This window comes from Gopherus flavomarginatus, chromosome 9 (assembly GCF_025201925.1).
Source record: "Gopherus flavomarginatus isolate rGopFla2 chromosome 9, rGopFla2.mat.asm, whole genome shotgun sequence".
In the NCBI taxonomy this organism is placed as follows: Eukaryota; Metazoa; Chordata; order Testudines; family Testudinidae; genus Gopherus; species Gopherus flavomarginatus.
Window position 1 is genome coordinate 56,200,025 of NC_066625.1, and position 27,255 is coordinate 56,227,279.

A 27,255-nucleotide genomic window follows, 5' to 3' on the forward strand; every position below is an offset into this window, starting at 1 on the left:
GGGTCACTTTCATGTTAAAAATCATAATTATGAAAACAAATTTCATTGTCCGTTACAAACAAATTTTAAAACTTTTCAAGGTGCAGTGGTTGGTTAACACCTCTCTAGGCATAGGGGGGAAAGATGGGGTGGAAGAACTGGGAGGGGGGGGTAAATGGGTTATAGATAGTTGACTTATTACAACAATCCATAACCCACTTAACTCCCCTCCCAGCTTTTTTCTCCCTCTTATTCCCTGATGACTGGAGAGGTATTAATGGGTCTCTTCACTTGAATGGTCCCTTGATATATGTGTTAACTACACCTCCACCACAATATAACGCCACCCGATATAACAGTAATTCGGATATAATGCGGTAAAGCAACACTCTGGTGAGGTGGGGCTGCGTACTTCGGCAGATCAAGTCAAGTTCGATATAACGCGGTAAGATTTTTTGGCTCCTGAGGACAGCGTTATATCGAGGTAGAGGTGTACTTATGCTAAACAATCTGTTCCACCTTGTATTTAGCAATGACATTCTGAGTACATTTCCCAGACCTGAAGAAGAACTCGGTGCAAGCTTGAAAGCTTGTCTGTCTCACCAATAGAAGTGGGTCCAATAAAAGATATTATCTCACCCACCCTGTGTCTCTAATGTCCTGGGACCAACACAATCACTACATTGCATAAAACTTTTAAATAAATTTTAAAAGTTGAATTTCTTTCATTGTTTATTATTTACTTCATATTGCTCTCCACCTGAACAATGAAAATAGATAGTCAATTGCATTCTAGTTTCATGTTCTTATGCCCTCCATGCAATATTGCAGTTGCAAGCACTGCAGGTGAATGTTTACCTGCTGGAAAATTTTGTGTCCAATATTTTAAAATGTATGGAAATATTGCTATTGGTCTTAAGCTTTTACAGGAAAAAAAAAATTGTATTAAACAGTAAAATTGGCCTGATAAGCGCCCCTTTTAAGATTCTGGCCTCATGGCAGCTCCAACTGTTTGTTTGTCAAGATGAGATTAATGCATAGGTAGGTAGCTTTACATTTTTCCTTTTGTATTTTTAAATTCTAATAGTTTTGCTTGCTATCAGAAGCAGTTCTTGTTCCTGTTGAAATAAGATTTCTTCATCTCAACATTGCTGTGGAGAGAGTCCTGTGTGACACAACTGAAATTCTCCAACTCTGTCCAATAATACAGTTAGCCACATGTCTGTAACCCACTGAAACCTCCTTACTGGTATTTACTGGTTTTGATGTAATGTTTTGTGTTTAAAGTTGAATCCATTTTCTGTATTAAATAATTCATTGCGACCAACGCTGAAAAGTATAATTTTAGCTTAAGTGAATCAGCAAATTGAGCATCTGACATACAGATGTGAAATGGGAATGTTTGATTTGAAAAAGGAAGCCATAGTCATTTGTCTTATTAATCTACTTCAGTCATACTGATGACATTGCGTTTGTATTAAAATATTATATGCCATTCCCTAGTTTAATGGGGAGAAAGGGATTTCAGAGTTTCTTCTATAGAGCGCCGTGAGGACTTCATCCTACCACAGCTGTAGTTTTTGCATTCATTAGACTTAGTATTTCGGGGGAGGTAATGTTAGAATGAATAAACACTGCTGCTTATTCTAGCAATAGAGAACAGATAAGAGAAAATCGTTACCTGTGCTGACTGTTACAGTAGTGGCATTATTTATTAAAAAGTTAAGTAAAACCATTGGGAAGATTTTTTCCTAGTATATTTCATTCACATTCAAGTTTCCTTTTCGTCATTTCATCCCATTACTTATATTTTAAATCCCTCATGTGGCATTCTAAATAATTCCTCTTTCTCCATGTTTTGCTTCACACTTCAACTATTCATAGTCTGTTGCATCTTCCCTTAGTTATAAATTAGCCTAGCTATACATATTTAGCTCTTCCACATTTCCTACTAACTCAGTTCCTCCTGCTCCCTACTTACTTTTATTGCCGTTTTCTGGACTCACTGCAGTGTTTGGTAATGAAGTGTCCAGAACTGAACCCAGCATTCCAGATATCGCAACAAAGCCATGTAATATAATTCATATATACAAGGAGCCCAAAATTGCATTGGCTTTTTTGGTGTTAAGACTCCTGATAAAACTCATGTCTAATTTGCTGTTCAGTATCATCCTTAAGTCTAAATAAATTTGTTAGTCTCTAAGGTGCCACAAGTACTCCTGTTCCTTTTGCAGATACAGACTAACACAGCTGCTACTCTGAAACCCTTAAGTCTGTTTCTGTATTACTACTTTCCAGGTTTCTCCTACCATTTGTATACTTGCATTATTATTCCCTTGACACTTTCATTTTTTAGAGCTGAATCCCAGTTTTATTTTCTACTACCTTCTTGTGTCTCTATATTCGTTGTGTTTTTTGTCCTCACACCACTTCCAATTTTTATATCTATGGTCATGTTTATTAACGTCCTTTAGTATGGAATATGATCAGGCCTAACAACAGTGGCTGCAGTACTCAGCTACATTCCATTTCCCAAATCCAGTACTTTGCTGTCATTACCCTTATTGTTCATGGTCCTTCACCTTTATTAGATTGTGAGATTTTGACACAGCACTATATTAAATGCTTGAATACAAGCCTACTATATTGCCTCAACCATGTTACTTTCATTCATTTTGTGTATTTCTGTTCTAAAAAGGAAAAAAAAATTGTAAAATTGAGAAGGATTCTGGATCGAACATTGTACTAGTCTTCTGGATGGAAAATGCTCGTATGTTGTTTCGTGCCCTTCCTGCCAACACACCTGCTGGAGAATTGTTGATATACTATCTTACTTAGAAATGAAGCCTGATAGAAAAGTCAGGGAAAATGGCAGCCTTGTATTTAATGGACATGTAAAGTATTTTAAAATCTTTGCCTGTGCTGCTCAAATTTAGACAATCTTAAATCTGGCATTTCCTGTTCAGGTTTTTTTTTTTTTTTGGGGGGGGGGATGGTAATATAGGGGTTTTTTGGATGTCATAAACAGAAAAATGAATGTAAACACAAATTCAACAGAATTCTTCCAAGCATAGCCAAGCCATAGGATTTGTAACTCAGGTCAGATCCTGTCTGCCTCACATCCAAGATTCTTCTTAGTAGAAGTGTTACTTCCATATCTGTTATATCCACTATGAAGTTTTAATGAGCCACACTTGGAGTAGTGAGTTGGCAAGACTCCTATTTCTTTCAGCAAGATGGACGTAGTTAAAAGAGTGAGTTCATAGGACAACAATGCCAGCTTCTTACGCTGTGCTGCTGTTAACACCTTACATTGTGAAAGCTGGAAGATTTTAAATCTCATTCACTTCTTACCCCATATGTATGTATATTTGGGTTTTTTAGTTTTGTTTTTTTACTTAACATTTGCACTTTACTCAGTTTGGATACTGGAGCTTGTCTGGTTTCTTTATAATCAGTTTCATTTTTTTAGTTCTCCCAAACACAATGGATAGACTAATGTGAGTTTCTGACACTTCAGTGGAAGTGAGTGTTTAAATCCCAAAGCCCATGTTTACATTGATGCTAAAATATTCATGAAGGATTTTCTATTAATAGTTTTGTATAACCTGAATGTTGAGCCTGAACTCCTTGACATAGTTTCTTTAATGGTCAACTAAAAAGTCCACCAACTCTCTGGGATATGACGTGATAGATATCCTGAATGTTGGTAGCACACATACTTGCTTGTGATCAGACATGAGAGAAACAGACATGGATTCTAAATTCAAACCCAGAAAACAATAAAGTGGTAAATTGTATATAGTGTAATTGAAAGACATTCCTATTCGCGCATATGTTGCATAGTAGAACAGTCACTATGATTACTTTGAAAGTAACGTAGAGCAAAATGTGATAATTTGCTTCATGTGGTGCCTAGTAGCTTACCAACAGCACATTTTTGTAATCTATTAAGTTTCATATATAAAATAGCATACGTGACTATTGGTTAACTTGGATTTGAGTAAATTCTTTCAGGTATACTCTAGTAATGTTGGTGAGCTGCCCACTTGTTTTTGAGTGTGGTGTTATTTTGTTCAGCAAGTTCAGCAATATTGGTCCTGCTCACCAAAAATTCTTTCCGCAATATTTGTGCGTGAGCAGATTTCACAATGAGAAGCTAGGGCATGCATTCATGTCTGCCAATTTCCCTGAATACAGCAGTTCAAAGGGATTTTATGATAACCTTTGTAATACATTCATGAATGTTTGTTCATGTCAGTAGGGGTATTTGAAACTGACAGTCATTGTACAATAGCAAGAGTCAACCACAGACTTGTTTGAGATGCAGCGGTGTGTTGTGTGTTGAATAAAAGTGCAGTTTTACATACCATTTTGTCTGTAGAGTTGAAACAAGGATATCAGTTGTTAACAATTCAAGGGCAAGAAACACACATGCATAACAATGTGAAATTTGCTTTTAGTGCACCAAACATTGTTCAGCATGCTATCTATGCTGAACTTATGTAGTACAGTTAGTTTTCTGAAGCAAGCACAATACACCAAATCAACTTCAGATTAATTTCTGGGTTAATTGTACTACATAGAGTTTTAGTTTCTGATGGCTGTCTTGTGTTTCAAGACTTGACTATCCCCTTGTTTGTAAACACATGTTCAGAAGCCATCTTTCAAAGATATCTGTTGATATGCTCAATGTACTAGATAGTTAGTTCAAGTCCTTGAAGGAATGTGCACAGGATTTTTTAAAAACTGATGTTATGCCCTGTTTTGCTTCTGTATGACATATAAAGAAGCTCTGAAAAGGTGGTTTATTTTGCTTTAGGTTTTTGTTTTGTTTTTACTGCTGCTTTTTCTCCCCCACTGCAACTTGAAACCATTACTCATTGTTCTATCATCTGCTACCACTGAGGACAGTCTAGATCCATCCTCTTTGGAACCCCCTTTCAGTTAGTTGAAAGCAGCTATCAAATCCCCCCTCATTCGTCTCTTCTGCAGACTAAACAATCCCAGTTTCCTCAGCCTCTCCTCATAAGTCATGTGTTCCAGCCCCCTAATCATTTGTGTTGCCCTCCGGTGGATTCTTTCCAGTTTTTCCACATCCTCCTTGTAGTGTGCTGCCCAAAACTGGACACAGTACTGTGGGGAAGGTTTAGGTTGAATATTAGGAAAAACTTTTTCACTAAGAGGGAGGTGAAGCACTGGAATGGGTTACTTAGAGAGGTGGTGGAATCTACTTCCTTAGAGGTTTTTAAGGTCAGGCTTGACAAAGCCCTGGCTACAATGATTTAGTTGGTAATTGGTCCTGCTTTGAGTAGAGAGTTGGACTAGATGACCTCTTGAGGTCCCTTCCTACCCTGATTTTCTATGATTCTATGAAAAAATATCAGAAAAGTGTCAAATGTGGTGTCTCCTGGTTTTGCTGGAGGATCTCAGTGAAATGTTAAGGGTATTTATTGTGAACTCTCAGTCCTTTATTGACGGTTGTGTTGCATCTATAAAAAAAAGTAGTCTTTTATCCAAAATATTAGGCAGTAAAATAATAGATATTAACAAAAACAGAGTTTTAAACAGTCTTACTAAAAATCCCTTGCCATCTCAATTGCTCAACTTTTAATCTCCCCTGTGATGTTATTTAATTAATTCTCTAGGTCTTCTCCAGTAGAGTTTCCAGGGCAGACCTTAATTTTTTTATGTAAAAACACAACTAAATTTGGTTTTCTTCTTGTTTCATCCTTTCAGACTTGTATGGGTAGGTGCATAAAATTTAAAAAGGCATAAGGCCACTGTTTTTCCCCCTACATCCACACTCTTTGGAGGTCACCTTTAAGATCAGCCTTGCCAAATTTTGTTTGCCCATGATGAGTAGATTTGGTTTGGGATGAGGGGCTAATGAGGAGGGGGGGGGAAATACCTTTAGTTTATTCATTAAAGTTAATGGACTCAGGACAGGTCTACACTTAAAATGCTGCATTGGTGCTGCTGCCCTGCTTAAATTAAGATGGTCCTACGCCAACAGGAAAGCTTCACCCATTGGCTTAATTAATCCACCTGCATGAGAGGCGGTAGCTACATTAATGGGAGGAGCTCTCCTGCCGACATAATGCTGTCTACACCAGGGGTTAGGTCAGAATAACTAATGTAACTCATGGATATGTATTTTTCACATCCATGAGCAATGTAGTTATGTCAGTATAAGTCTGTAGTACAGACCTGGCCTCAGACTCTAGAGATATAGGCAAGAAATTCTAAAGCCGAGGACTCTTAACCCAAGAACACCTTGCCAGTGGCCCTCAGACATTCAATTTGTAGTTTTTTCGAGAGCACCCTAACTTATCTCAGATGTTGTGCTAGCACCTAATGAGGTGATCTCTCAGGTGGCTAGACCTTGAATATTTCATCTGTCTCAAGTCTTCATTTTCTCATTCTGAAATTCTATGACATACCCTTGGAAAAGGGCAAAGTGAGATTCTCTTCTCCCTCAGCCTCCAAAAAGTCAGCTCATATTGTTCTTGACCATAGCTCTACAACTGTCCCTTCAAAAATGGATTGGAAGAGGAAATCTTGCACATATTGCACAATGTGATCATGTAAGTAACTCCCTTCTTAATTCACAATATTGCAGATCCTGCAATATTAGGCTTCTACTGCAATTTTGACAGTGAGAGCCCCGCCATGTGCAGGGCTGACAGCAGCAGCCCCCAATGTCAGCCCCAGGCTCCTACTCTCAGCCCCATGCAACTGACAGCAGAAAGTCACAAAAAAGTAATGGACCGTATTACCACAAATAAGATCCATTATTACTTTTCCTCAGTTTTTTATATCTTATCCGCAACTCAGCCGCAGTGGTGACTTCTAATAATTAGGGCTCAGGAGGCCAGGGTTCATCTCCAGCTCTGCTGGTGTACTTGGTGATCTTGTGCAAATCATTTCCCACCCTGACCCCCAGTTTCCCCATCGATTTAAATGGGGATAATGATACTGCCCTCCTTTTGTAAAAAGCTTTGTGATCTAAAGATGAAAAGTGCTATCTAAGAGGTAGCAATTATTTTATTATCATCATCAAGGGGAGAAGTTGGCACCTTGTGACAAAATGCACAAAAATGTGATTTGCAAGTCTCATTTCACATGCAGAGAAGATGTGGAGCAAAGAAGAAGGGAGATGCAGAAGCAGTAGAAGTAAGAGTCAAATTAGAATTGCCAGGTAAATGTGTGACTTTCTTTATTGGTGAATGGGTTCAGATTCTGAGACCTTTCGGTATGTGTGAGATGTACTTCCATATGAACCTTTCCTTAAAAGGTCTAAGACGACATAATTGTATATGCACTTTCTGTTCAGGAATTACAAGTAGATCAGGACAGAATTTCAAAATGATTAAAGAGAATAAAGAAAAATGAAAAAGGTGCAATTTAACTTTGTATTTGAGAAGTTATAAATATTGTATCTCACATGAGAGCACATCCTGGAACTTTCATTGCATGCAATATATAACATTTGGATACATACTGTTTTAATGTTCTCTCTTTTCCTTTTTCATACTACGTCCATGTTTCACCTTTATGTACAGAGATGCTGCAGTGATACCTCTGTGCACTTCTGTTGTCTCTATATCTCCATTGTAGTGGTGATCTTGAAACTGTTCTACATTAACAGCTTTCGGTGCTTCAATGAATGGTAATTTTGTATTTCAGAAAAAAATATAGGATTGATAGTAATTTTCATGTGTTCTAAAACCTTTACAGGGTAAAACATCCTGGAATCTTTCCTTTATTTAAAAAGTAGTTCTGCAAAAAATATTTTCCCTTACTCTCTAATACACCATCTGATGTGGTTTCTTTATCTCCAGAATCAATATTTTTAGCCTGTAAAAGGCCTTATGTCTTAAGGACTTTAAAACAAAGGTTTTTAAACAGATGATAAACTGCAGCTGCCATATTAAAAAACCTAAGAAACTAAAAGGGGAGGATCTCCCAGATGGTTCCAATAAAACAAGGAAAACAGCAAAGGAGTTGTGGGGGAAGAATTGAAATTCAAGTCACAGTCACAGTGCAAGGTTTGGTTTCATACAAGGAAGGAAAAAGTTACACATGAGCCTTTTTGTGTTCTTCAAAACATTCCTTTCAAATTTTCCTATTGTCATATTGCTGCTGTTTTTTCATGTCCATCACCTTACCTGAAGGGTTATACCATTCAGCCAGAGCTTCCATCCCAAGGCTAATGACAGCAACCCGGAAAATTTGTAAAAGTCTGAAACACTACTTAAAAATCCATCTTTTCAGCAACTCTTGGCATAAATGCTTTGCTTTATCTTCATGGCAAAGAACAGTATGAAGAAATCCAGGGAACTTCTAACACTGTAGATGCTCCTATTCTTTCCTCCTGCCTTCCCCCTCCAAAGAGAGTGCACGTTTGTTCATTTTACTAAGCAGTTTTTTGGTCCAGTTGAAACAAAACTTGAAAGCTAGTTTCCCAGTAACCACCAAACTCCTAGCATAGACGTATTTTCATCATCAATATTGAAATATGGAAATGATTATACAGCATAGTTCACCAATAAGGATCATATCTCATGCCTGTGTTTCAGGGGTTCTCAAACTTCGTTGCGCCACAGCCCCCTTCTGACAACAAAAATTACTGCACGACCGAAGGACAGGGGACCTGACTCAGCCTGAGCCCCACTGCCCCAGGTGGGTGGGCCAAAGCCCAATCCCCATCACCCAGGGTTGAAGCCTTTGGGCTTCAGCCCCAGGCGGTGGGCTTGGGCTTTGGCTTTGGACGTGGGGCTCAGGCTTCGGCCCTGGGCCCCAGCAAGTCTAACGCCAGCCCTAGGGACTCCATTACAATGGGGTTGCGACAACTTTGGGGTCCCAACCCACATTTTGCGAACTGCTGCTCTACTTTATTCAATAAGCCTTTCTTATAATTTATATAGGGATGTTTCATTAATTGAGTGTTTAATTATTACATATTTTCTAGTCAAAAGTCAAGGCTAACATAAGTATTGATTTCAGTGGCTCATACCAAGACACTTTGGTTATTTAGTTGAAGCATTTTGAATGTGAGACAAGTGGCTGAAGAGCAGCCTGACTTCCAGATGAGTTACTGCAGTGATTCTCAACCTACTTACAATTGTGGGCTGCATATGCAGCCCACAATATGTTATGTGGGCCACATCCAATACTACCTGTATGGTCCTGAGGATGTCACATGAGCTGCAGCTGTGTGCTGGTTGAAATAATGTAGTCTAGATATCTGATTATAATACCAGGACTGGGTTGAGAAAGGGATGCCATCAAAGAAGAAAAAAGAATCAACAGTTAATATTCTCATTGACCAGTCATCTAATATTAATATTGGTCTAATTTATTAGTTTGTTTGATTATCAATAATACTATAAAATTATCTCTAAACAAGTAGTAAAGCGCAGAAGGAAGGAAAAGCTGTGATAAGGCTAATGTTGGTTTTGTAGTAGGAAACTTGGAAACAAGTGAATATTCTTTTTTTATGTGCATTTTCACTTTTATCCTCAAACTACAAGTTTGGTTAAATAGTCTCTTAAATTTAAGATTGCAACAGTCATGAAACCCGAAATGACCTTAAAGCTGAGGTAGGTATAAATGTCAAGGTTTTGTGATTGTTGTAGCCAGTAAATGCATTTTGCATAAATGAGTGTCCACTTGTCTGGTGCCACCTTTATTATGGCAACATACCTCGTTCAATGGAAATAAATTATTGGGGGTGGGGGGGGACACTCAAAAAGCTTTAAAGCCTTCTTCCAAATTGAGCAACCAGTTTCCTCAGTTGATCACTTTCATCGGGGAGGAAAGAAAGTTGTTCTGGAAGTACCTACAAATTCTTGATCTAAATGGCAGACCTTCTGTACATTTTCTTCTAGAGTCAAAGAATTTTTCAGACTTGTAGTACAGAAGTCAGCACAACTTCCTTCAACAGCTCAAGCAACAACAGGTAATATAATTTTTGCTATATTAGGAATCCTTATGCCTAAGGAGGACATTAGACATTTTGTTTTCTCGTTCTGGACCAGTTTTACCTCAGACGGTATCACTCTAAATTTCATGCAAAAAGGGGGATGCCTTATAGGATTTCAAGTATTTTTTTTCATTCTCTTTCCTTTATCTTCCAGCAGTGAATTTACATTAAAAATGTATGCATCTTGAAATAGGAGCTAAAATTCCAGTTCTACTCTCTGAGTTACACCTTTTGTTTCCTCTTTCCTTCCTCCTTTGAGTCCAGATTCCCTGTTCTGGACTGTTAAAACACTGCACTCTGACCACCAGGAGAAGACTTCTGAAAGTGAAACTATATAAACTAGAAGAACAAGATGGCTAGAAGAATTGCCTATTAGATCCTAATTCATTTCAGAGGGTTTTCGGTTCTATGATGTCATAAGAACCTAAAGAAGAGCTGGTTTTGGACTGAAATGGGATGTAGAAAATAGGAAAGTAATTTAAGAAGAAAAACCAGAACCAAGTCTAACAGTAGATTTTTTTTTTTTTTTTTTTTAAGTAAACCTGTAAGTAGGCAGAAGGCACCAAAGAAGGCAGGGTCTCCAAACAACTACAGGACAGGGAGGAAAGAAAAATCCACACTTTTTCTTTCTTTCTTTTTAGGCAAGAGGGAGGTTGAGTCAGTACCTCTGAAAATGACAAATACTTTTGTAATTTTGTCAATAATTAGAAAGTGGCATTTTAAAAAACCATCATTTTAACAGCAGAAAACTGGCCAGTCATTCAACTGTTTATTATGTTCAGTACTATTGTTCCACTACTTACCTTGTCTCCCCTCTCTCTCTCCTCCCCCCATTTGTTTTATCCACCTGTTATATCTTGTCACTTGTATAGATTACCTGTTTCAGGCAGGCACTGTCTTTCTTTCTTTATAGTGTGTGTACATGTACACAGTCTAATGCAGGGGTGGGCAAACTTTTTGGCCCAAGGCCACATCTGGGTATGGAAATTGTATGGTGGGCCATGAAGGCTCACGAAATTGGGGGTTGGGGTGCAGGAGGGGGTGAGGGCTCCAGCTGGAGGTGTGGGCTCTTGGATGGGGCCAGAAATGAGGAGTTCAGGGTGCGGGAGGGGGCTCGAGGCTGGGGAAGAGGATTGGGGGGAGAAGGAGGGGGTGAGGCCTCCGGATAGGGGTGCAGGCTCTTGGTTGGGGCTGGGTATGAGGGGTTGGGGGTGCAGAAGGGTGCTGTGGGCTAGGACTGAGGGTTTTGGATGGTGAGAGAGGGATCAGGGCTGGGGCAGAGGGTTGGAGCATGGGAGGTGGTTGGGGTGCAGGCTCTGGGCAGTGCTTACTTCAAGTAGCTCCTGGAAGCAGCGGCATGTTCCCCATCCAACTCCTGTGCGGAGGCGTGGCCAGGTGGCTCTGTACGCTGTCCTGTCTGCAGGTGCCGCCTCCGCAGCTTCCACTGGCCTCAGTTCCCAGCCAATGGGAGCTGTGGGGGTGGCACTTGGGGCAGGGGCAGTGTGCAGAGCCCCCTGGCTGCCCTACATGTAGGAGCCGTGGGGGAGAGAGGGGAATGACATGCCACTGCTTCCAGGAGCCGCGTGGAGCCACAGAATGCACAGAGCAGGACAAGCCCCTGACCCCACTCCCTGCCTGGAGCGCCGGAGCAGGGCAAACCCCGGACCCTGCTACCCGGCAGGAGTTTGAGGGCTGGATTAAAATGTCCCAAGGGCCGGTTGTGGTCCCTGGGTTGTAGTTTGCCTATCCCTGGTCTAGTGCAATAGTGAGAGAGAAACTTTTCTAATACCTCCACTGTTTATAGCCGTCCTGTGAAATTTGGCAGGGGAAAAGGTTTTGGGCTAGGACAGGAGAGTGCCTTTTCTTTATCCTATGAAATTCAGTTCGAGTTTTGTTGAGATATAAGCTGTTGAAAATTGCTATTTCCTGTCTTTTGCTTGTACAGCTCAGGGAAAATCTAGCACTGTGCCAAAATAACTGAACATGAATATTCTAAGATTGGGTCCATGCCATTGCAGTAGCTGCAGCAGATACTGCCCTGGGAGCACTTGGGAGCTGCTAGAGAAGCTGTATAAAGTTGAGGGGACAGCACCAGACACACTTTCCTGAACAAGTCATGGCCTCACTTATGTGTCTGCATTCTGATAACTTAATTTTTAAAAAAATCACATACTGCTTTTTCCAGAGAACCACTGAATAGGGTAGGCACACATTGGGGCAGAACTACAGTTACGCAGGCAACTTTAAATCGGAATTTTCCTGATGTTCAGGTGTTTGACTTTGCAACTAAATAACATTCTTTTAACATAGCTTTTAATGTAATATTAGCAAAATCTGATACATTAAATAATGCAAATGTTGACATAGCCTTAATAACACAGAATATCGGATTATATTATCTCTAAGCGAAGTGTAGTTCAGTGTAGTGTAGTTCTTCTGAAAAGTACTTTAGAATAACATCCTGTGCACAATTCCATTGTATTGTATAAATTATTCACAGTCAGTACAATCTCATTATAATCACCCATCAACATTAATAGGAAAAGAATGATATCCATTTTCTAATGGACTGTGTTTTATTTTTTTTCCTCCCTCCACTGTCAGCAGTCATGTCTCACGTGTTTACTTTAGAAATACAGTATCCTTGTTTGTAATCCTGTAATGAGGTACCCTTTTATTCCGTATGTGTTGGCAGTGCAGCTAAGGTTGGCAGTAACTAGAGAATGGAGAATGTTTTGCAGAAATGGCTTGTGATGAATTTGTTTAGCATTCCCTGTTATCACTTAGTTTTATGGAACAGTTTGCGTATGTCTGGATGTCACATGACAGTTCTTTTACATTCAGCTGCTAGTGACTGCAGCCTCTGCTTCATTTTTCGCATGACTGGGGACAGAGAGGGAATACACACGTTGGTCTTTTAACTAGTTCTTAATGTATTCCATCTGTATAGCTGTCTACTAACTCCAGTACCAACCATAGGAAGGAAGAGGATTTAATCTGGCTAATAGTGACATTATGATGTGACTTTATCTATGGTATTTGAATACATTTGGTTTTTATTTTTTATTGTAATAAGTAAATACAAAATGACCAGTGCCATAGCACTTTTCTGTTTTGAATAATGCATTGTGTATTATAGTCATGATTACAACAGTTCCCTAATGTCATCTCCTTAGCAGTAATGGATACAATCATGATTTTTTATATGTGATATTGTGCTTGATTTGGAGAATGAAAGATCCTCTATGGCAGCTTGGAACTGCTTGGGCCAAAGAGTTAGCCAGTTCACCTGGCATTACAGGTTATCTGCAGATTCTTTTTGAGAAACAGGAATTCCTGGATAGTGTAGAGCTGGCATGCTCCATGCCACCCCCTTCTGACCTACAGTGTGTTGAGGGCATTCCTTGGAGAAAGGGGACATGGCTAGGGAGTCACTTTACCTTAGTAATCTCCAGCTGCCGGAATGGATGGGTAGTTGGATATGAATTAGCGCAGTCCTATATTTTACCCTTAAGTTATACCAGGGACCAGAATGGTCCTTTGCCAACTCAAGGATTGTGAGAATATAAAGGTGACTCATGGTATTTTTACCCCCTCACCCCACCACCTTCAGTCCTGAGCTGAATGCAAATAAGCCAGGCAAAGGTTTGTTCCCCCTTCCCCCAGTCCATCTTCCTCCAAATGAAGCACGTGTAGCCATGCTGTTTAAACCAACAAACTTTACTCCTCTTTAGTAATTACCCCTCCTCCTGTTTTCCTTTTCCCCATCCTCTCCATTAACATATACACCTCACGTCACTTCTCACTTCCTTTTTCCCATTTGGAAGGGGTCAGAGATGCCTTCTTGTCCATGGCATGGGTTCATAAGTCTTGGAGTTCCAGTCCTTTTCTCAACAAATGTCTGTTGACTGTCTTTCCATTGTATCCTTGGTCTTCTATGTCCTTTCTTGCTGTCCCCTTCGTCTCAAGCTTTCTTCGGTGGTTTTTCTCATAGCAAAGAAATGTGTATGTGACGTTGCACTCTATATGATTTTATGAAAATATGCTAATGAGTGTGAATATAATATAACTGGAATATGCTTCATGCAAAAGGTATCATTACAGAGGTATCATTGCAAGGTATCATTGCAGAGCTTATAATCTGAGTGTGGTCATCCTATTTGTATAAATGCATCACTCTTGTATCTGAAACTTGAAGTATAACTCTGAGGGCCTATTGTAATTATGCGAAGTGTGGGCCATTAATGGTGGTTTGGAATCTTGATGGCTCCCATCAACCAGGACAATTGACTATGGATGGCTGTTTGCTTGCAGGCCTTCCTGTGAGTCAGGCTTGGAGTCTTACAGTGACATGTGATCATGTCACCTGAACTGGAATCCATCTTTAACCTGGTGCTTTTTCATTTAGAAGAAGGAGTGGGAACCCAGAGAGGGACATAGGATTCCCACCTTGTGCAAAACTAGAGCACGGTTCCGGAGTCCCAAGCTGGCAGGGAAAACATCAGGTGGCAAGTCCCAAGAGGGGTTCTGTGATCCAGCCTGTCAGTGTGCTCTCCAGCCTATCACTGAAAGTGCCAAGTTGATTTTTCCCCCTCATTTCTTCCATGCACACTTTGTGTACTCTCCACATGCCTCAGTATATTATTTTCTACTACCTATATCTTCTTTTCTTCCATCTCCATAAGAACCACTGGTTTCAAATCATAAAGCAGGCAAAGACAAACACACACACAACATACACTTTTCCATTCAGTTTATTACTTAATAGCTGGTCCCACAGTACTCCTGCCACCCTTTTCACTGCTGGGCATGCATATTGGGCTCTTCTTTTCAATTCTCCAGACCTCTTTTTGATGGCACTAAGTATACTTTTCAGCTACACAAATTCTTTTGTTTTGATTCAGCTTTTCTCCTGAAACTTGAATCAGCAGAAACTCTTCCAGCTTCCCTACTTTCATAACTTCAGTTTACTTTGTGTTTACCTTTCAAACCATGGTCCTCCAACACAGATGCCCACTCTGATACCATATTTACCAGTTCCTCTTGCTGTCAGCCAAAAGGGCCAGATTGTCAGCATACATTAGTTTTCTCTGTCTCCACAGGCTTGGTTCTCCTCCTAGTTAATGTCATAACTAGGATGAAGAAGTAGAGTCTGTACATTGCTAGTCTCCATCCCATCGTTGCCTCAAAAGTCTCTGAAATCCATTTATTGTTACTACCTTAGCTCTTGACCCTTGATACAGCTCCTCTGTAATCTCCACTTCTTGAAGTCCCCCTCCCATTTATCTCAATACTCAAAACACCACTTCCCTCGAACCAAGTCATATGCCTTCTCAAGATCTACGTAGCAGTTATGTCCTCCATTATCTTTCTTTCAACCTTCTGTCTCACTGCAAATATTGAGTCTATACTACACCTTTCCTTCCTAAAACCATGTTGTTCTCCTATGCTTTTCTCCACCTTGCGCCTCTGCCTTGCCTCCAAAACTCTTTCAAGGACTTTGAGAGTTTGATTTAATGGGATGATGCCTTGATAGGATAATACAAATTATCCAAATCCTTACTCTTCTGTAAAGGCACAATCAACCCCATTCTCGAGTCGTCTGGTATCCTTACTTGATCCCTGCAAACACATGAAGCTACTGGAGTAAGGTGTTTAGAGTAAGGAAGTTTAGACTTGAAATTAGACTAAGGTTTCTAACCATTAGAGGAGTGAAGTTCTGGAACAGCCTTCCAAGGGGAGTAGTGGGGGCAAAAGACATATCTGGCTTGAAGACTAAGCTTGATAAGTTTATGGAGGGGATGGTATGATGGGATAGCCTAATTTGGACAATTAATTGATCTTTGATTATTAGTAGGTAAATATGCCCAATGGTCTGTGATGGGATGTTAGATGGGGATCTGAGTTACTACAGAGAATTCTTTCCTAGCTGCTGGCTGGTGAGTCTTGCCCACATGCTCAGGGTTTAACTGATCGCCATATTTGGGGTCAGGAAGGAATTTTCCTCCAGGGCAGATTGGCACAGGCCCTGGAGGTTTTTCGCCTTCCTCTGCAGCGTGGGGCACAGGTCACTTGCTGGAGGATTCTCTGCACCTTGAGGTCTTTAAACCACGATTTGAGGACTTCAGTAACTCAGACATAGATTAGAGGTTTGTTGCAGGAGTGGGTGGGTGAGATTCTGTGCAGGAGGTCAGATTAGATTACCTTAATGGTCCCTTCTGACCTTAAAGTCTAAGTCCTGAAATGAGGGGGGCACTCTGGTGGTAAGAGTCCCTTATTACATACAACCAGTCATTTATGGACATTTATCTACTTTACAAAGCTCCAATACAATTTGACATAATATGTAGTGTTGCTCAAAGAAAGAGATCTCTGAGTATAGTTTTAGAAGATGCTGCAAATTGGGATTAGGTTGCAGCAGAGCACTCTGGAAAGTGTTCACAGTTCCTCCCAGCTTTAATCTAAATTTAGATTAAAAATATTTAATATATAAAAAATGCCAATATGACTAATTTGGAAACAGTGTTGTCTCTGAGCCAGGAGGTTGTGGGTTCAAGACCCAACACCAGGAATTGTTTGTGTTAGAGGTACTGTTATTCAAAAGAGGCATTCAGACAAGTTCCTTATCTAGCTTCCTGTGGTGCTTGTCCAAGTGGAGGTTAGTTAAGACTCATGGCATTTTCTGAAAGTAGAAGATAATTCCTGGCTGCATTTACAATAGCAAAATTCAGATACGTAATTAACCACTAGTGGTAATCAAGAGTGAAGGCTGAAGTATAGAGAAGTATAAATGTTTTTACTATCACCATCTCCTATGAACAGTAAAAATGCAACATAGCAATAAAAAAAGTTGCAACATGTCTAAACAAGAGTTTCCACTAATGCTACAAATGGTGAAGCTGCACTTGCAGTGAAATACATGAATCCGACTAGCACAAACTAGGCCAATGGTCACAATTTTAATACAACAAATTCTATCACTCCAGCCTGTACTTACACAAATGTCAGATCATCTGGATCGACTGCAATTTGTATCTGAGGTCCCTTAAAATATTCAGTTTTTTTTAAAGTCCTCTCTTGCTTTCAAAGATGAGCTGTAGCCAATTAGCAGGGAAGGAAAAAGCCCCAGTAATCAATGATTTAATCAGCCGTATTGATTTATCTCTCAGGTACTTAAAAGTAGCACTCCATGTTGGACATTCTTTTCTCCTCAAAAAAAGGCTGAGTGTCTATCAGAGTTGAATGGGAGGAAGAAAGAAATACTGTTTATTTAAGCAGTAATTTTTTTTCATAAAAATTTTGCTAATTCAGTTTCTGTGGTAACCAAGTTATTTTTATTTTTCATTAGCACATACAGGAGAGTGGTAACCTGTGGAGGGACAAGTAAAGCTTCAAAGATTAATTTAAAATGTTTTGGTCTGGAGGAAAAATGAAAGGAGTTAGGTATAGGGTTGCAAGGCATCCAGTTTTTGACCAGAACACCTGGTCATAAAGGGATCCTGGCGGCCACGGTGAACACTGCTAACCAAGCCACTTAAGTCTGGTTGGCAGAGCAGTGTGGCTAAAGCAGGCTTCCTGCCTGCCCTGGCTCCACATAGCTCCCAGAAGCGACCGGTATGCCCAGTTCCTAGGCACATGGGGCTCCACGCACTGCACCCAAGCACCTACTCCGCAGCTCCCATTGGTCGGGAGCCACGGCCAATGGGAGCTGCGGGATGGTGCCTGCGGGCATGGGCAGTGCGCAGAGCCCCCTGTGCCTAGGAGCTGAATGTGTCACCTGCTTCCAGGAGCCACCTGAGGTAAGCACTGCCTGGCTGAAGCCTGCACCCTGAACCTCCTCCCACACTCCATCCTCCTGCCCCAGGTTGGAACCCCCTTCCACGCTCAAACTCCCTCTCGGAGCCCGCATCCCAGAGCCCACACCCCCAGCTCGAGTCCACACCCCCTCCCACATCCCAGCTCCTTGCCCCAGCCCAGACCTCCCTCCTTCACCCTGAATCCCTCATTTCTGGCCTCACCCTGGAGCCCAGCCCGCAGCCCAACCCGTGCCCCAGCGCTGTGAAAGTCAGTGAGGGTGGGAAGGAGTGAGCGACTGAGAGGAAGGGGATGAAGTGGGGGCGGGGCCTTAGAAAAGGGGTGAGGCAGGGCAAGTATGTTCAGTTTTCTGTAATTAGAAAGTTGGCAAGCCTAAGTAGGTATCATGAGCCTAGAGGTTGCAGAGTGTGTCGTGAGGGCAAAAAGGAGACGAATTAATAGCAGTATGGTTGATGATAGAGAGTAGGGTTATATGTGTCATGTCAGCAAATGCTACCAACAAGGTGAACCTCTGGTAAAGAAGGAAAGCTTTAGAAATGAGCTGGCAGAGTTGGTGGTTGTAGTTAAAGAGTAGGGCTGTCAATTAATCACAGTTCTAATTGCATGATTAAACAATAATAAAATACCAACTTAAATGAATTATATTTTTGAATGTTCTTCTGCATTTTGAAATATATTGATTTTAATCACAACACAGAATACAACATGTACAGTGCTCATTTTATATTTATTACAAATATTTGCATTGTAAAAAACTGAAAAATAATGGTTCTTTTATATTTACCTCATAAAATTACTGTAGTGCAATCTCTTTATTGTGAAAGTGCAACTTACAATTGTAGAATTTGTAAAAATAAAACAATGTAAAACTTTAGAGCCTACAAGTTGAAGCATGAAGGGGCATAACAATATTTTGCGTATCTGGCTCATAAATACCTTGCATCGGAGGCTACAACAGTGCCATGCGAACATCTGGCCTCACTTTCTGGTGTCGTAAATAAGAAGGGAGCAGCATTATCGTCCCTAAATGTAAACAAACTTGTTTGTCTTAGCGATTGGCTGAATAAGAAGTAGGATTGAGTGGACTTGTATGAGGTGAACTGAAAAATACTATTTCTTTTATGTATCTTTTTTGCAGTGCAAGTATTTGTAATAAAAATAATATAAAGTGAGCACTGTATACTTTGTATTCTGTGTTATAATTGAAATAAATATATTTGAAAAAATAGAAAAATATCCAAAAATATTTATAATAAACTGAAATTGATATTCTGCTGTTGTTTAACAGTGGTATTAAAGCTGTGATTTAGTTGCTATAAGTGCTGGAAGACAGAATACTGGGCTAGATGAACCATTGGTTTGACCCAGTATTGCCATTCTTATGTTCAAAGGGGTGTGCCCAGAGAGACCAGAAGGGATATGAGGTGCAGTTAGATAACTGAGACCTGACAGAAAGTTGGAAGTAGAAATATAGGAAATCACCAGTAGTAGAGGGTCAGTTACTGTTTTACAGACAAATTCTTGTAACTTCCCCTTTAATATTTTGATACTCAGCAGCTCAACTTTAAACAGCAGTTTTTTAATGCACAAAATCTGAATGAAAGGTTGGACTTTCCTTCCGAAATCACAATTTTGGGGTTCAGTTTTCATGTTTCAATTCCCATTTCATATCTTCTGCACACTATCCAATTCTGTAACCATTACTTTCATGTAGTAGTGTCCCATTGGCTGCTCAACTACAACAGGACTTCATCAGAACCTTGGCTTTCATTTAAAACCAAGTAATTTTCTAGACCTTGTGGTTGTGGAGGGAAGCTTGAAAATATGAGCCAAGAGCACCCTTAAAGGTCAGAAGACAAATCTCACCCCCTCACACTCATTTTTTTTTTTTAAAAAATATCTCATGATTTTTAAGTCAAACTCATGATTTGGAGTGGGGCTGTGCCTTGTGTTTTTATTGTTTTTGTTTTTTAACATGTAGGGTTTGCAAGACTGTATTCAACTTTTCCTCCATCTCCTCTGCTTTGACACACATAAGCATGTGACCTTCTCATCTGAGAACAGGACTAGATGTCAAGAACACCTAAATATCAGCTCCTATTTTGACAATGACTGTGTTCTCCTGTGGCTTTGGAAAAGTCACTTAATATTGTCACCTCAATAACTCCATCTGTAAAATTGTGATTAAAATTTCCACATAGATTTCAGAAGGAATAGTTAATGTTTGTATAACAGTCTGACAATTAAAAGTGCTAAATAAGTGACTTAGTATACTGTATTTATTAAAATTAATGATACGCTTCTGTAAATTCCTCCTGCCTCTTTTCATTTTGTGTCTGCTGATTATTTCCTCTCACTGGATATAAGGTAGGATTCTACAAATGTTAATACCAAAACTCTCTTTGTTGCTTAATTCTGTTCTGGCTTTTTCTCCTCACAAGATAAGCATGGTTTAGTCTCTCTCCTCATAAAAACAATCACTTATCCTTGATCCCACTTGACTCCAGCTACTATCTCTTCCCTCTTTCATCGGAAAGCTGACCGAATGCATGGTCTACAATTACTTTCTGGAGTTTCTCTCTTCCAATTCCATCCTAGAACCTCTCCAGTCTGGCTTCCACTCTGTGTGCTACACTGACACCACACTTGCCAAAGTCTCTAATTGCCTCCTCCTAGCTAAAGATCAGAACCAATACTCTACCTTTCTCCTTGACTTGTCAGCTGTCTTGTTGCAAGGCTGGGGGTTGGACTTCATGTTCCTCTCTGAGTTAATAGCAGGTGCAGGTGAACAGAAGACAGGCAGCACCAGTGCATTTAGGATCCCCAAAGGAAGCTTATAATTAAAGAGTAACTAGTGTTCCAGCTGCAACACCTGAAGTACCACTACTGGTTTGTGTACCCAGAATTGGAAATTACTGCATTCCCATATTAGAAAGAAGAGTTGGGGAGAGATCAAGGAAGGAATTGAGAGGAGAAAATGATCCCTTTACACCACCCAAAGCATCTTGCATGCTCAACAATTGTCTGACAGATGAAACTCATTTTTAAGTACCTTCATGCTTGGGAGTCCATAAACACAAACATTTTCTCAAACCTGTTTGGTTTGTAGCCAGGGAAGGAGCGATCCAGTTTTCCTGATTAGACACTGCATTTGATATAGTGTATAGGCATATGAGAATGAGATAGTAATGCATAGACACACATTTGAAAGCAGTACAGTAGTTCAAACGAACTGTTAATAAGTAGGTTAATTAACTTATTCAGTTAATCTGCGGTCTGTTTTTTAAAAATATAAATTTAAATGAATACTGTATCTCTTCCTAACTCTGTACACCTGATAATACCAACTGTAGAACTATTTTTCCTAAATTTAGTTCTGTGGTATGAATTACCCAAAAAAATGTTTAAACGTGTTCACAATTTATAGCACAAATTAAACTTCGTAAAAATATTTCAAATTTAAGTGTTCTGGCTGTGTTCATATTCTGAGTATTTTGTTTTTTTTTTTTTTTTTGGTAACAGGAAAATTAAATGTTACAATGATCTGATTTGTCTGATAAAATGAAGGCCTGTGCATGATTAAGCAGCCTTCAGAAAGGAAACTAAAACGAATTAGAAAAACATAAAGCAACAACTGCCCAAGTGCTATTCTTATTCTTGGTGGTCATTTGATATTAGGGTGTAGTATGGGGAGAGTTGTATAGTCCTATCCAAAAATCTGTTAAGGCCTTACACCTTGGAAACAGAGGCCAATTCCAAATGAATAAGATTAAGTAGAGGTCTCAGTTCAAGTATTCATTGCAGAATATGAAAGACTGGGATGGTGCAAGGGAAGGGAAAATTTATTAGATCATATTTGAAACCTGTTTAAACTACAGCAGAGTTACCATTTCATCTTTCTTTTGCAGAAAACATTACTGTCTGATCTGTAGTTGCAAGAAAAAAGGGGTGAAAAGAAGAAGGAAATCTGTCTTGGAAAAATTGGAAGTGCTTTGAATTTGCAAAGGGATTTAGTGCCAGTTGCTACAGAAGGTTTTACAAAGCCACCTTTGGCACCGAAATGGATGAAAAGCTTCAGACCTAAATGGTAACCTTAATTCTTCCATCATTTTATTTCTCTGGTGTAGCCCCCTAAAGATAACTTGTACAGATTGTAAAGGATTTTCTTCTTATACCAGTTAGGTTTAAATATAGTAATCTTACAACAGCTAAATTCTGGATAAATCTGTAATTTTACAACTTGTATGTATTACAATGAAGTTTGCAGTTTTAGCTTTTATAAAAGCTGATTTTTTTCAAGTTCGTGGTTTATTTAAAAAAAACCAATTTATTTTGCTCATTTTTCTTCCTCCTTTGGGATAGGAAAATGAAGATAAAGGCTTGATCTTACCCTATAAGTAACTATAGTTTTCTACTAACTACATCTAATGAAACGACTGTACAATAATAGCAACATATGCATTTTTTTTCCTATATCCATTTATTTCACAAAACTTTTCAAGACTTTTTCAATAACACAATCCAAAGAACATAGTAACTGTGGCAAGAAATGTGAACCCACTGTATTTTTCTCTCTCCATCTCCTGTTTTCCCCTACTCACCCAGTTTCCTGTTTTGTTGTTACTTTCTTTCCGTCTCTCTTCTTTCCCCAGTTTGAGCATTACCTCCTATGAAAATTCCTCCCTCCTGTTATCATCTTTCCTTCTTGTTCCTTTCCACTTGACTTCCTGTCTTTTTTTATCCTGTCCTTCCTGCTTTCACTCATTGTTGGACCTAAAATATGCCTAAAATATTAACTATGATTACAACTATCTCAAGGACTACTTTATATCAAACATATGTGCTGAACAACAATATAAAAACATAAGTTATCCTCTTAGATGTTATTCCAATACAGATAAAATTCTTAATGTAGTTCTTTGGAGGAGGAAGAACTTGGCTGTTTTTATTCATAAACAGCTCTCAAATATCTTCCAATCACTGCCCTTCTTCAGTCAAATGAACAATTTGTACATTTCAGAAAATGTACAAAGAATATTTTCATTGTTCTATTAACATTGGGAGGATTATCTTTTGCCATCAGTCATGCACAGGTATTAGCTTTTTTGTGGATCTTTAATTATTTGTTGTGGTGTCCTAAAGTGTACAAAGCAAGATTGAAGTTGTAGAGGGAGTCTGGAGAAATGGGCCTGGTGCAAGATCTGAGGCCTGAACTGGCTGTGAACCAAAATCAGGCCCTGTATTAAAGCAGATGCTTACAATTTCACTATTTAGTACATGAACTTGGCAGAGTTGTTACTAGTGTACTAGGCACTATTTACATAAATGTAATCCAGCTAGTACAGATACTCCCCAATCTAGTACAAGATGAGATGGTATGATAAAATAATGAATAGGGAGGTTTTGTTAAAGATATAAGCAACAAGGGGAGGTAACAAAAAGATGTCATGAAATACATAAGGTGGTGTGTAACTTCGAAGGCTCCTGAATTAACATGCTGCTCTGTCTACTAACAACATTGAAGCTTCAAGGACAGAAGTGCCTAAGCAGCGCTACTGAGGCGACATTTCAGTCTCCAACACTTAATCACATTGGGTAATACTGTCAAGGTCTGCTGAACCAGCTATCTGCAGCACTGGGAAAGCACATGGAAAGAACTCAAACACACAAGGCAACTGACAATAGAAGTATTTATAGAATTCACAGTATGGCAAATTCTATCAGAAACTGCTGTCTACCAGGGCCGGCTCTAGGTTTTTTGCCACCCCAAGCAAAAAAAAAAAAAAATTTGTCTGCCCCCACCCCAGCCCTGGGCTCCCGCTGCACCCTCCTGCTGCCCCAGCCCTGGGCTCTCCCCACCTGCACCCCCTGCCACCCCAGCCCTGGGCTCCCCCCACACACCCCCCGTGTGCCCCAGTTCTGGGCTTCCCCCTTCCCCCCCACCAGTGCCCCACCACCCACACACCCCCTGCTGTCCCAGCCATGGGCTTCCCCGCCCCCACCGGCACCCTCCTTCAACCCCAGCCCTGTGTCACTGGTAACGTGCTCCCAGGGCAGATCATTCAGCAGGAATTTTGGATATGCACAGAACACAGACGGGATTGGTTCCCATATGGTTACAGAACTGCAGTAAAGTGAAACAATTTTCAGCTTGTGTGATTGGAGGATATCTTGGATGCATATTATAAGACTGTCCTCCATAAATGAGGAAAAGTTGAGGTGCCTTTATTATTCTTTGTTTCTATGGAGAATTTGCCAATGCAATATCACTGTCTTCCTTTTAAACAAATAAAACTAAATAAAAAAAAAAAAAAAAAAGGGCTGTTGAAAATAGCAATTCCAGTCCTAAAAACCACTGGGAAGCATTTCTTGCTCAATTTTATTCTACCTTTTCTACAGCAAATTACAGTGGATCAGTATATTTGATTTGGGAGAAATGAAGTAACAGCTGCCCAAATTGAGCTTGAGCACTCCTGAATTTTGAGGTGTTCAGATCTGGAAGGCAGGTGCTAGATTCCTTTTCTGAATATTAGCTAAATCTGGAAAGGAAAAGTCAATTTCTGCTTCCATGGCTCAGAAGTGGAAATCCTCCGAAGTGCCTGGTTCTGTATCTAAAGCTGCCCAGGTCCAGAGCCTCCCCTCCCTTACTTTTCATTTTAAATTCTAAGGGATCCACGTACCTCCCTTGCTAGGCTTCAGATAGAGAGGGGCACTGTTAATTTAGTCCACCCAATTTCTTCTTTGGGGGCTGCAAGGTGAGGTCACACCAGTATCCCTAATCCAGTCTGGGGATGTCTTCTGAAGGGGATATCTGGGCCAAAGCCGCCTACTCCTTGGGCACACTTGTTCCGCATTCAAAGTGCCACTCTGCTCTAGCAGTGAGCTCTCCTTTCACAGCAAGCTGCAGCATGAGGTTTCAGCTACCATACGCCCTCCCCCTCCCTTTCCCGTTGATAGCTGCCAAGGAAATGCTGGGAAATGTAGTTCTTTCCCTGCTCCAGGGCTGGCTCTATAGGCAGGGAGCTAACCAAGGAACTACAGCTCCCAGAGCCCCCTGTTGATTCTCAGCTTCCAGGCTGGATCCCTGCCAGCTGCTGCCTCTGCAAATGGGCTGCCCCAAGCAGTTGCTTGCTTTGCTGATGCCTAGAGCTGCCCCTGCTGTCTGCAGTTAATAAATATATAAGCACAGCATGAGAAATCTGATTATCTCACATCTTCTCTAGCTCTTTTCAAAACTGGACTGACGCTACTAACTTCTTATACTGAACATCACCAAACAGCTGTCATATTGTAATCTCTTTATCCCTGTCAAACTGGGTGAGTTTTGAACCAGAGACCAAAAATGAAAGTCTTAGGTCTCTCAGATGATCCCTCTCCTCCTTGGAGCTTTTATTCAGTTCTCAAACCCCTGTGCAGACCTTCTTTTGAACAGCTTAGTATTGTTCACGTTCCATATTGTCCTGAAGAGTGACTTCTTTATTTTATTTTTTTTTAGTAGCAATAACTTCTACCCAAGATAGCTTTGCTTTCCTGCTCAATCTTCTTTATTTTGGTCTTTCACTGAGATAAAGGCTTCCATAACCTATGGCTTGTCTGTGATTGGGGTTTTGTACCAGCATGGCTACACTGATATACAGTTGCACTATTCCACTATAAAAAGTGACTTGGACCAATTTACCCTGGTTTGAAAGGAAGATATGGGTGCTGTTAAATATTCATAGTGCAATAAATGCTTTTTATTTGCCCAGGACCCTAGAAGTTAGAGAGTCCCTACTTTTTCTGTTATATTTTTAAGGGGGAAAGGTCTACTAATATCTCAATTTTGATTTTGATAGAATAATTGGAGCCTGCATTTCTGAGTCTAGGCAAGAGAGCACAGCTATCTTTGTAAGTCAGACACAGGTGCTCACTGCACTAATGCGTCATTGGCTGAGTGAGTTGAAACCGCAGTGGGAGATTTTTCAGGGTTGCCCCTGTGCAGTCTCTTCATACTTTCTCTGAATTTTGTAGTTTAAGGGCTTGTCTACAAGGTCCGTTAGTTTGCATCGGTGGAGTGTAAAGTCCAATGTGCACCAGCATGTCATACACTAACTCGCCCATGTAGATCCTGCTGGTGCACATTTAAAGTTCCCTAGTGCATATTAATGTAGTACTTTTTGAAACATGACTACATTAATACTTACCGGGGAATTTGAGTGCCAGCGGGGTTTATACTGGCCAGTTAGTGCATGACAAACTGGTGCTTATTGGAATGTACACCCCACTGCTGTGGACTAATGTACTGCATAGACAAGCCCAGAGGGTGGGATTTTAAAAAATCCTAGCATTAATTGTAATTGTTTCCATTGAAATGAATGGTAAAGCTCCCTTTGGTGTCAGAGAACAAGAGTTAGGCCAGCGCTGTGCGCTTTGGAAAATTCCACAGTACATTCCATGGCTTTGACCAAATGATGCATCAGCCCAGCAGTTCACCGAGGCCTTTCCCAACTCGTTTCCTCTGTTTGTTAAAAAAGTTCTCTAGTTCAGAACTTGTATGTATTTGTGTATGTATTTGTTTATTTTGAAAAGTAAGAGAGCTTCTTGGAGTCCATGTGGCTGTGGCTGTCTCTGAACTCCCTTCCAAAATTTGTACTTTATATTTTGTGTATGACATTCCCCATGGTCTGGATAGATAACTGTAGCTCAGAAAGGAATTAGGTATAAGTCATTTCTCTTTTTAATTGAATTTTTTTTAAAAAAATATTTCCTGTCCTTTTCCCCATCTAGTGCCTCAGCTCCCCTTTCTTTTTGCCTCTTGTTTTTTGCAGATCTTTATAAAGGCTAATTTCTGTTTAACTTGCACTTCTAAAAGGAGCAAGATGAGAAACGAACTCAATTTTTAATACCCTCATTTGCCCAAAGTGCAGAGCTATGGCAAACTAGAGCGCTTATTAATTTTAGAAGCCATATTAAAATATAGTATGTCCCCAAAAATATCAGAGTGGAAGGTTATGATAATGTAAATCACAAGCCCACATGTATTTTCCTATAAAAAAAAGAAAAAAGGATGACACTGACATATTTTTTGAACAAGAGAGCATGTGAATGCAAACTTGAGTCTGTAACTGAAGGCATGTCAGAGTAACATAGTAAAGGACTTGAAGCATTCTGACCATCAGAGGAGCCTGTTTATATCTGTGTTGTGCCATTGCTGCCTGCAGTTCACCCATTGTATTTTAAGCTTGCATTGTGTAGGTGTTTAAAAAATGCATTTGATTGTGAAGGACTTTAGCTAGGGGAAAAATCATTCTGGTAGCACTCACATTAGATTTTTCTTTACTAATAAAAGTTAATAACCGTGGTGGTGGAACAGGAATAGCCAGAGGATGCCATGTGAAAGCATTGTCTCTTGGCTCAGGAAGACTCTACCGGGGTGTATAAGGAGGGGTTGTTTTGGCTCAGGAAATACTGGATGAAGCTGTGTGGGAGGAGAT

At 40.1% G+C, this 27,255-nt stretch overlaps 1 protein-coding gene across 2 annotated transcripts in view; it reads left to right on the forward strand.

Annotated features, from left to right (window-relative positions):
- PEAK1 (pseudopodium enriched atypical kinase 1) overlaps positions 1–27,255 on the forward strand; it is a 255,770-nt gene that overhangs the window by 104,939 nt on the left and 123,576 nt on the right. For both annotated transcript variants that reach the window (XM_050966965.1, XM_050966966.1), the window contains one exon: positions 21,691–21,869. The gene's annotated coding sequence lies outside the window, so the exon portion shown is untranslated. The remainder of the gene's footprint in view (positions 1–21,690; positions 21,870–27,255) is intronic.